This window comes from Rhagoletis zephyria, unplaced genomic scaffold (genome assembly GCF_001687245.7).
Source record: "Rhagoletis zephyria isolate East Lansing unplaced genomic scaffold, Rhagoletis_zephyria_1.1 Rzeph_scaffold_00475, whole genome shotgun sequence".
NCBI lineage: Eukaryota > Metazoa > Arthropoda > Insecta > Diptera > Tephritidae > Rhagoletis > Rhagoletis zephyria.
Genome location: NW_016157559.1, coordinates 166,622 through 178,803, shown reverse-complemented (window position 1 = coordinate 178,803; position 12,182 = coordinate 166,622). Strand labels below are relative to the sequence as shown.

Here is a 12,182-nt window from a genome sequence, read left to right as displayed (position 1 = left end):
GACAGTGGAGCTTGAGATGTTGATGGCAACACTGTTAAATCAACGGTTTGACTATTTTTAGAAGTAGACCTAGTGGATATGGCTTTAGATATCGGAGGCTCCAATGCCTGAGGGCATGGAGAAGATAAATTAATAAGCTCCAAGGACTGGGATGGAAAATTTTTTTTACTAGAATCCGTGGCTGTCTTTTTAGGTGGACTAATAACATGCCCACCTTTATTTTCTCGGCTATCCTCAGAGTGTGGAGGGTTGTCGAGGCAAGTGAAAGACCTAAACATTTTTTCGTAATGCTTAAATTTCTCAACAAGCGAGTTACGTAACTATCTGAGATTCAAATTCTTATTAAAAAAACGTGGTGCTTTTTTTTAATAACAATATTCTGATGCGATTCGGCTGACAGCCACGGCTTTGAAAACAGAATTTTGATCAAAAAACTTCACTCCTGGCAAAAAAATAATCATTTCTTTTCAATATCCACCTATTTAGCTCGCTATAAGCACAAATTGTTCAAACCGGTCGGAGAAGAAGGTATTAAAAATGAATTACAAAAACTAAAATCGAAAAACGCTCATGAAGTAATAGATTCCCCAAATTCTGAAACAGCCAAAGGAATGAGAATGAAGAATTCTTTTTAAAAAGTTTTAGAAAAACCTGACACATCTGGTTTTTCTTGTAAGCGCCATTATGCTAGATTCCGCATCCGCGGATGTTAGCTTTTAGATATTCGCATCCGCATTCGCATCCGCGGATGTCTAAAATTCCACATTCGCAACATCCCTAGTATGTATGTATGTACTAGGGTGATTGACGCAGTTTTTCCAAACCGGTTTTAGCCGGTTTTATTCGAAAATGTTTATGCATATTTATACAACCGGAAACAATACTTGGCTTCCAATTTTGCACTTATATTATGTCCACACGGCAATGAGAACAAGTTGTTTTCAGGAGATGTTTTCAATATTAAACATAACCGTCCAAACGGCATTCGTCGTGTTTACTAACGCGTTTTCGTTGACATTTCTCTATTGCTCCGAGTGAAATAAAGCCTCCCAGAGCTCCAAAAGAAAAGCTTCGCTTTGTGCGCACCAAGCAGTTCGCTTTTTATAAATATTTCTTTTTTTCTTCTCCATCCAGATTTTTTCTTATTATTGTTCTTATTCTTTTTTTCAACTAGTGACGGCAAACCATCGATTTTGTTTTGACAAAAAGTTATCGAACACAGAGATGCTTATGAAAACACAGCGAAATTTTAACTGTTTTCGAGGTTATTATGATTGGTTCATAATAAAGTTTGACAGTTTTTGCAGTGCGAAAACACGTACTTTTAACATGTTTTCGAGTAATATCACGAATGAGTCATAAACAACTTGTTTTCATTGCCGTGTGGACATAATATTAAATACAATCAAGTTCCCTTCGAAAATTATTCTTTGGTATACGTATATTTTTCAAATTGGAGCAAATCAATGTGCTTTAAAATTAATAACAGAACATTTCATTTGGCAGCATTCGCGTTTGAAGCATACGCTTCAATGCACTTAAGCAAAAATACAGCAATGTACAAGATGTTTTTTAGATATGCGGTTACTTAAAATATCCGTAGAATTTACTAAACGATTTTTTTTTTAATTTTGATTTTCTTTTTGTTTAAATGCGATATATGTTCATGTAGTGCTGCTAAATGAGCATTTTTGAACCAAATTGTTAAAAAGCTAAGCAAAATGCAGCTTGAAGTAATATTTCGTAGAAACACATATTGTGGCGAAAAGGTGTCGGTATATAATGTATTTATATTTTTTCTACCAAATCTGATTCCAGTGGGGATTCTTTTTACGAAATTATTTAATAAAACGAATTAAAAACCCGGATATATTTCAGCAAACAATTATGTTTCAGAAAATACTTAGAAAAAGGCAAGGGTAAAGTTTCTAACCACTATTAAAAAATCATCTGGTCCCAAAGTTGTTAAATATTTATTAGATCTAATGTTTGCTTCACTATTAGATACAAATAGCTTTGAACTTATTCCATTTAATTGTCTTTTAAATAAAAGCCATTTCTAATTTTAATAGTTTTATTCCATTTTTGACTTTCATTTCTGACTATCTGCAAGCGTTATCAAAACGAAAAAAAGTAAAAGCGAATATCGGGTCTAACCGGGTTTTTTCAATTCGCCTTTTTCGAATAACTCGAAAATCGGTTTTGTTTTGCAAATCATCAACCGAACAGCCTAATGCATACACGCATACATACAATCCGCGCGCCTTCGACATTTATCTCGCTACTTCAGCTCACCACTTGGCTATGCTTATTCCAGTATGTTTGTATGTACATATTTTCCCGCCTCTGATTGCCGCTCGTTTCTGCTCCTTCGGTGCGTCTGTTATTCGTCTTTATTTGTTTTGATTGGAATTTTTTGTTTTATTTATTTATCATTTTGCTTCTAGGCGATGCCTCTTTGCATTTGTTAACGCCCCGCTTTACATCTCGCACCAACGCAGACCGACTGATCAACTGAATGGAATAAAATAAAATAAAATAAAATAAAATAAAATAAGGAAAATAAGCGACACAATTAATTGTTGCAAACATTATAGGCAAACCAGTGTACGAGCGTGCTTGTCTTCCACCTTAGCCGCCCGATTTAATTTTCTGTTCTTTGCATATTAACGCGCTGGTCGTTGTAGTTCGATCTAAATAACTTCCGATCGGTAAGTGATCCGTGATCCGTGATCCGCATACTGGAAGTGCTTGCTCCACGGCAACGCAACAAAACCAAACGGCTAAAAGTTAAACCTCCTGCAGTGCTCCTCTTCTCTAACTACTGGCTGTGCCATTGCGGTCGTTGCCGTTGTTGATTTGCGCGCGCGAATCAAGTTTGGGACGCCTTTAAATCTGATGACATTGAGTGAAACACGTGATCATCGCCTTGAAGTGTGCTAAGAGCCCAAAGGGGGCCAAATCCCACATTTCTCGGCTTTTTTTTTGTTTTGTTTTGATTCCGAGTATTTGTTTTTGAGTTTGTGTTTTGTGCATGTATTTGGCTTGTGAGACGCCACTAGGTTGTTTACGAAAATCGACTACAAAAATAAGTGAAAATCGGTGACACACTTTTGTAGCAAAACCGGCAAATCATGCTGCAACCTCAAACTACCGGTCAGTTGGCAGTTTCGAAGTTTAAAAATAAAGAAACAAACGTAACCAGTTCCTTTAAATATTGAAACAAATGTACATACAATACGTAAATAAATTGTGTTGATTCAGAAAAATTAAAACGATACCGCCCACTCACAACAAACAGAATCAAAGTGTATAAAGTGCGTGACTCACAAAAGCTGCTTGGAAATCCCCAAAATGTTATTGTTTTAGCGAGGTATATACATACGTAGATATGTACCTACGTCTGTATGTATGCTAGAATATGAATTGTTCCATTATATATTTGTATATGCATTTCTAGATTTTTATGTGCCCAACGTGAGACACAATGGGTTGCGAATTGAATAACTTCCGCTCAGTTTACAACTATGACCAGGTCACATCCTTTCCCAAATATTAATCTTTGTATGCTGCCTTTTCGTATACATATATATTGAACTATCTTTGTACCAAAAAAGTCCCTGATCTAATTTTTTGATCTCAAAAAATCTAAACCCCAAAATTAAAACATTTAATGTCATCACAACTTCCTAAGATCCATGTACGAAAAGTGTTTACGTGGATCACCAAATATAGCTCGAAAATTTGATTCCCTTGGGAAAAGTTATACTTATCTATTCTTGAATCGTCTTCGCTTTCCATTTCAATGTGCAGATTTATGTATTGTCATAACTCAAAAAAGCAACCCTCGAGATAAATATAAAAAGACCCTATCTAACACAGTGTCGGCCGCTGTGGTGTAGTGGTAAGCAGTGTGCGTTTCCACTCCGGAACGCCTGGGTTCAAGCCCTGGTCAAAGCAACATCGCAAAAAAATATAGAAAAAAGGTTTTTTCTTAACAGCGGTCGTCCCTCGGCAGGTAATGGCAAACCTCCGAGTGTATTTCTGCCATGAAAAAACAGCTTCTCATAAAAATACATTCGGAGTCGGCATAAAACTGTAGGTCCCTCCGCTTTGTGTGACAACATCAAGGCGCACGCCGCAAATTGGAGGAGAAGCTCGGCCAAACACTAACATATGTGTAAGCGCCAATCTATTATTATTATTATCTTACATAGTGTTCGTCCGATACCACCATGTACTCGATGCCTGTACTCATTAAAAGTATAGAAAAAATACTCGATGCTATTCAAAGTATCTCCAGGGAATACTCGATTCTACTTGTACTCAAAAGTACTCAGACGAGAAATTTTAGTTTAACGACCGTTTACAATATAACAACATACAGAGGAGAAAGGCTTATGAAGAGCGGAAAACTGCCTTTCAATATCCTCCTATTTTGAAATGAAATGGGGTTACTTGAAAGTACTGAAACAGGAGTGAAATGAGAAAGCTAATCGCTTACTTGTGTTTGATTCTTCTGTTTCAAAACGAATTCTAGACGATGCTTCCGAAAATCTCACGCTGGCTCCACATCCTACCCTAACTACGACATATTGTTTTCCATTTTCAAGCGTTTTTTTTTTAGTTTTAATCCTAGCAAAATCAAGTGATTAACATCTTGAATCGTTATTTTTTTTCAAAAACTACAACACAGACCTATTTTCAGTTGATTTTCCCAAATTTAGCAAAGAAGTAAATACTAGCAGGTTGTACTCGATACCCATGAAGTAATTGCACACGCGTAGCGAAGTACAAAAAGTACTCGGTACTTTGTAGAGGTACTCGAGTATTAACTTCTAAGTACTGGTATCGCCAGGTTTAGGGGCCGTATAATAGCGGCGTTTGCAAAGAAATTCCGGGTTGTATTTCCCTTATAAGAGTTACTAAATCAAACTTATAAATAGGTACATATAATATTTTAAGACTTTAAATAACAAGAAAAAAATCATTCGCCTTTAGACTAGTCCCTCGGCAGGTAATGGCAGACCTCCGAGTGTATTTCTGCCATGAAAAAACAGCTTCTCATAAAAATGCAATCGCCGTTCGGAGTCGGCGTAAAACTGTAGGTCCCTCCGCTTTGTGTGACAACATCAAGGCGCACGCCAGAAATTGGAGGAGAAGCTCCTCATAATTTTCAAAAATTCATTTCTACCAGGCAAAAGTACCAAAATGGGGCATTTGTGAACAAAAGAGTATCTAAGTATCAAATCACAAAATTTAGAAAAAAAAAGTATCAAAAATGATACAATTGTATCAAAACGGCAACGATGATAAACAGCGCAAACGAACGAGCCTACGACATTGATGCCAATAGTAGAGAAAAGAAGCTACATGCAGCCTTAAATTTGCGATGTAGGGAAAAAATTACAGACTTTCAATATTAACTTAAATTCTGAAATTGTTTCTTTTTTCACAAAATTTTCTTTCTGTTCTAAGATTTAAGGTATGTACTTTGAACATATTTACTCATTTGACCCAAGCTTGCTCAATGCCATTTTTACCGCGTATTCATTCATCTACATTTTTCCACGCCCAGGTACAATTTACGCGATTATGTTGTTATAAATAACACAAAATGAGAGTCTGAATAAAGGAGCGAGGTTTGTAAGTTGCTTCTAATGTTTAGGATAAAAGATGAATTTGTAAAAGATTGTTTGTTTCATTTCGATATACATATAAAAAAAGATATGTAGGGAAACTTCTAGGAAAAAATTATATTTGCGTAGGGAAAAGAAGAGATTTTCTTGAGACGCGGTATGGATCTTTTAAAAAATTTATTGGCATCACTGACGTACGAAAGCGATCGTCCGTGGCAAGAGCGCTGGTGCAGAAAATCATTGCGCGCAATCTCTTGACAACGAAAACGTAGGCAATGCTTTCGCTAACGATCGTTTGCTCAAGTATTTATCGCGGTAAAATACAATCGCAAAATGAGCTAATATGAGAAGATCGTATTTTTAATCGTTAGCGAGCGTTCGTTGGTAGAGCATGGCTAAAAAAAAATCTTTGAATTTAGTATATTTTGATACGAAGAAGGCAGGATAATCGCTTTTATTAGCTTAGGATGTAACTATGTAATATTAATGCGCCTAAAAGATGCAGCGATTTCCATTCTCAAGCTAAATAGTAGCCGGAGAAATTTCGATTTAGCCGGCAGCCGATTTTTTAGCCGTTTTGCAGAAAAAAATTAGCCGTTTTTAGCCGATTTTGCTATTTGCCTTGTTTTCTTAAATTTCAAATATGTATATACATATGTTTCCATTTTTGACTAAGCGACCCAAAATCTGTTAGAAATGGCTACTAGCCTTATCGTGGAGAAAGTTTTCATGTCAGGCAGGGTTGTATGAAATCGGGCCGACTTCGCTTATTTTTATTTTAAACGAAGAAGGGATTTTCTTCATAAAATGTTTGTTATAAATGTGATAATTTTAAGTGTGAAGTTTTATTCGCAAACTTAGAAAATAAGAAATTGATTCACTGTTAAGACACTTAAGATGCGTTTGTGTTTGGATATAGTGCCAACAAACAGAATAAATATTACATGTATGTAGATATTGTCTTCCCAGATAGCGCATATTCAATTCTGCCTAAATCATAAAACATCATATTTGCCCACTATGTACACATATGTATTTTTTTAAACAAACTTTTTTGCTGAGAACTTATTTAAATTCCAAAAACCGAATGCCAACTTGAATTAAAGAAACCAACACTGAAGTGAGTCAAAATGAAAATAAAAGAGCACAAAATTCTTTGTAAAGAAAAACTCTCTGGGAATCCTACGAGACACCTGCCGGTCATATGACCGGTCTTCTAAATGGGAGATCTGCAGTCTTTTGGCATCATATTTTACATCAGAATTGAAGGGATTTCTGAAAAATCTGACTAGTTCTTTTGTGTAACTGTGATTTTGTATCACTTGTCAACATATGGCCTCGGTTGATGTTAACTTAAGGTCGTTGTTTTACTGCCCTAAAATTTAAGGGAAAGTTTTACAGCGTTTTTTATGTGTATTGGTTTCTATTTGAGTGTATTGAGAATCGGTCAGTCTGAAAAGGCCTTGTAGGGAAGACAATAGGTTTGTTCGTCAAAAATCCAGCGAGAATTATCACTCAAAATATCAGATAGTAAGAAAATATGCTCCCAAATTCTCTTTCATGTAGAGAAACTTGCAATTTTCTGTACGAACGCAAATTTGCAAGTTTTTCTGCGAGCTAGTGTCCACGGTTGCATTTCAAACAAAAGAAATTTGTACAGAATTTTTGAAATTCTCTCAGAGGGGCCAAAAACAGGATCTACGTGTATATATCATGTCACCCCGACTTTCTTCAACATACGTTTCAATTTCTTTGTCGGGTTTACTATATCGACTCTGGTTGAGATTGCATTCCGATTAAGAATACATTTTTTTTTTGCCGAGTACCTTTCAAGTCATTGGAATTAACTAAATTAATTAAGTAAACAAGTATTAACTTACATTTTTCATTTTAAAATCGCTCCAGTTTGTAAATTTTTAAATTTAACGAACTTGTTTATTCAAATTATCGTCGACAAAAAATCAAACCATGTGCCACAATCATATGTTTTTCCTAATTGCAAATTTTTTCCGGCTCGAATTTGTAACTTCCCCTAAGAAATAGTTGTTTTACTCGTGATTTATTTAAATAAAACATGTGAAATTTATTTAGTTGAAACATTTTAGCCGTTTTTAGCCGGTTTTATTTGCCAATTTAGCCGGTTCGTCCAAAAAGTTCTGGCAACACTGATAGTAGCTGATGACAGTACGAATGGAAATTATAAAAGGAGTTTTTAGTTTTCTAAACTATAATTTTTTTGATAAACATGTTACATATTATAAAGACACAAATTTTTCGAAGTACAACATAAAGGGTACATATTAGGAAACATTAACGTTTAACTGTGGAGGTGGTGGTAAAATTTACCCCTCTTTAAATTTTTTTTAATTACTATCCTATGTTGCGTTCCAGCAACTTGATTCTCTCAGTATCTTCTCATTTCGTTGTCGTTATTGATCAGTTATGTTTTTGCTGTGGAAGGTGTAGCGTGGGCGGAGAAATGCTGATGCTATTGTAAAAATTACCACTCCTCAACGTGTATGCAACTTTTTCTTTAAAGGAAGGTTGACCTGTATTTTTTACAATTGCATTTTTTAATATGATCTCTTTTATTTCTTTAAATATATATATTTGGCTGTGAAAAGATGCCCCTTAAGCTTTAGCTTAATTTTTATTTTACTCTTTTTTATAAGTTTACTATGAGATGTTTTCGTTCTTGTGAATAATAAAAGCATTGTGAAATAAAGTGGGACTTTTGTTGGTTTTAAAAGAAAAAATAAAATTTTGTATTTATTTTAACTTAAAAATCTGGTAGCTTAGTATAAAAGAAAAAATTATTATAAAATGGCCAATTTGTATTCAAATGTCTAACTAAAATTCGAAGGGGTAAAATTTATCACCAGCTCACAGAGTGTGTCCAAAAAATTCACCTCCATATATATATAATATATATATAGATTGGCGCTTATACATATGTTAGTGTTTGGCCGAGCTTCTCCTCCGACTTGTGGTGTGCGCCTTCATATTGTCACACAAAGCGGAGGGACCTACAGTTTTACGCCGACTCCGAACGGCGATTGTATTTTTATGAGAAGCTGTTTTTCATGGCAGAAATACAATCGGAGGTTTGCCATTGCCTGCCGACGGACGACCGCTGTTAGGACAAAACCTTTTTTCTATATTTTTTGCGTCGTAACGACATCGTTTCCGACTCGTTTTGGTGAACAATTTGTCAACAATTGTCGCCGTCGGATGAAAAGCACACTTCGCCGGCGGGCCGCAAAAACGACTCCCCTGCAGCAGGGATGATAAATAGGTTTTTGAATTTTGTACCAAATGGCCAAAAAAAAGTACTAAATCAGCCGAAAAAGTACCAACATTTAAAAGACCATACATACATAGAAGCACATATGTTTTTAAATTAGGTAAATATCTCTATTGGTACGTGCGTTTAACATCTCCAGTAAAACATGTCCAGCAACAAAATGTTCGTGAAATGTCATCTGTTATCTCACCAGAGGAAAATATCCAGTATAGTTTGCAGCAATTTTCAAGCTATCCGAACAGCTGCTCGAATTTTCGTTTAGATTCAAAAGTGTAAACAGAAAAAACTCTCCATCAATCTGAAATTAGGCAACCGCAAGCGTTTTCCAAGCAGAGGTAGCCGCAATACAGGAGGTTTCGGATTGTTTGTTTGTTGGTTCGTTAGAAAACGGTGAGGACTGGTTGTACTTCCTTATCGACCGCATCGGATAACTACGCTATTAAGCTTATTTGGGTTCCGGTTCATAGCGAAATCATGGGTAACTGCGTAGCCGATGAGCTGGCATTACAGGGAACCCTGGAGAAATTGCTCAAGGTCTGGGTGCTCCGCTGATCTCATGCGGTCTCCTTCTGGACAGATGGGCGTTTAGTCAGCTCAGCGTGCGCTGGGCAAAGACCTTTTGGATGCAAGGTGGCTAAGTCCTTCTGACCACGTGTAGACCAAGGGCGGTCCAGGGAGCTCGTGAGACTAAGCAAGTTACACTTCTCACTTCTTGTGAGCATTCTAACTGGTCATTGCGTTATAGGTAAGCATGCAGTAAGGCTCAATATCATCGATGACCCTTACTGCACCAGCTGCATGGTGAATAGTGGTATGGAATTATCTTAACACCTGATTCTCTGGAGTCCTGCCTTTGCGAAACTAAGGTTCAAGCACCTCGGGTCGCATTTCTTTCAGACTCTCGACGAGAATAGATATCATTCGCTTAAGGAGCTTCGTGGTGAGCACGGAGCGTTTTTCCTACAAGACGCTATATATGTCATAGTCCTGTTCCTACCCTCTCACCCTTTCCAACTTTCCCATGTCTTCCCCCCTCCTCTTCCCATACAACAGCATACGTATGTTTTGTGGAGTTGTACTCTAAGTTACCAATACAAATAAATATATCAAGGTAATCAAAAAAAAGCGTACAAGTATGTTTATTAAGTGCATGTAACACAAAAACTTTACAAAAAAAACAGTTACGTTCAACGCAATCGAAGTTTCACAAAAAAACATTTTGCAACTGTTTGTTGGTTTTAGCAAGTCTATCGTTGTTAAGAAACACCACGTATTTACTTCTATGTGGTAGAAAAAGATGATAATATTTTCATCCACAGAAATTCCAATTTTCAAGTATACACAATGGTATTGCGAGAGAATTTTGCGTAGCGCCGTATTTTGACAAAATTGTATCAAAAATGTCGATGTAGTACCAATGTACTTTTGGAATTCAAAATGTACCAAAAAAGTACAATTGTACCATCAATTTCATCACTGCCCTGCAGTCCGCAAAAACGATATACCAGCGAACTTCAAAACGATGCTCAAAATTTATACCAAATTTAAAGTAAAAGTACAGTTTTATACCAAATTTAAAAAAACTTCATACCCATAAATTTATATTAATAAGGTGAACTGAACCTTTATAAAATAACATAAAAAATAATATGACGAATATTATGGATACTGAAAAAAAGATCTAGGTGGCTTAATTTTCTGAGTACAAGTGTACATTGTGGATTCCATATCCTGTTACAATAAAAAATTCTAATAATAAAAACGGTTTACTATCCAAATGAATGACTTTAATTTATACTTAGAAATATAATAATGTGGGCGTGGAACTTGTCTAGGGTTGCCAGATTTTTTATGCGCGAAATCAGTACGCTAGACTTTTTCATGCTAAAAAATCTGTACTTTTCAGTACATTTTTATTCATAGCAAAATTATGAATGTAAGTAACAGATAATACTTTAAATCGCCAGAGAACTATAGTTCATAAAAAAATGTTATTCATTTTAACATGAGTGTACACTAGGGTGGTCCAAAAATGTGAAAAGGTAAAGTCGTAATTTTTATGCTCTCACCCCTAGGATTGTTATATACCGAAAAAAATGTACTCTTATTTTTTATTTTGAAATCAAAAAACATTTAGAGGTCGCTCAAAGTTTTCCATATATTTTTATATGGGGAAAAAACAACTTTTCGTAGAAATGGTATAGAATTCTTAAAAATCAATATTTTTCTATCGGAAAACTTTGTTCCTCTGCAGGAGATTCCCAGTAATAATACCCAGTTGTATATTTAAGCATTTTTTCTTCGCAACTATAACTTAAAGGCCCGCCAAAAACCCCGAAAAATGCAATGGGAGGACCAATAAAAAATCGTTAATATTAAAAAATTTTTAAGTAAACAATAAAGTATTGTTACTGAAAGTCTCCTGAAGAGAACCAGAGTATTCTGATCGAAAAATATTGATTTTCCACAATTGTATGCCATTTCTACGATAAGTGTTTTTTCCAATATAAAAATACGTGGAAAGTCTTGATCGCTTTGAGCGGCCTTTAAATATTTTTCAATTTCACAATAAAAATAGGTGTATACTTCTTTTCGATATAGAACAATCCTAGGGTGTGAGAGCATTACAATTCCGACTTTACTCTTTTTGGACCACCCTAGTGTACACATCATTGTACACAGAAGCCAATAAATTCTTTTATATGTATGACACTTTTGAGTAGCAATAATGAGACCATTTGTTTGGTGTTTAAATGGTCAAAGAATTCTATACATTTCATTTTAAAATTAATTTTAATTTGAAGCTCACCTTAAAAAATTTTAATTAGAAGCCGATTTCTCTCTGCGTCAGGAAATAACTATATACTTAAGATACTCTCAGTTGTTTAGTTTTAGTGTGGTATTAAAAAAAAAACATAAATACATATTTTTCAAACTGTGGAAAAGTACCGCTATTTAAGGACTTCATCTATATTTTCTCATGGCTTAAATAAACTTTTTCAACTACGCAAAAACTTTGAAAGACTAAGAATTCGCTGAAAAGAGTATCTAACTCTATGTCTCGTATGCAAAACTCTTTTACAATGTCAGTAAATTGTGAAAAAAGAATTGTATGTTATAGGCATGATACAATAATTTTTAGAAGGTAGTTTCACTTCTTCTTCTTATCCGCCATGTTAGCTATCTGACAGAAAACGTGTTTCGTATTTTTTGTTGTACCAACTTTTTCAAAAAAAAAA

General features: G+C 35.2%; 1 protein-coding gene across 2 annotated transcripts in view; it reads left to right on the top strand.

Annotated features, from left to right (window-relative positions):
• Window positions 1-2,629: 2,629 nt before the first annotated feature.
• LOC108359836 (uncharacterized) overlaps window positions 2,630-12,182 on the top strand; it is a 165,901-nt gene continuing 156,348 nt past the window's right edge. The window contains exon 1 of one of the 2 annotated variants that reach the window (XM_017611900.1): window positions 2,630-2,711. The gene's annotated coding sequence lies outside the window, so the exon portion shown is untranslated. The other variant, XM_017611901.1, reaches the window with a different exon arrangement.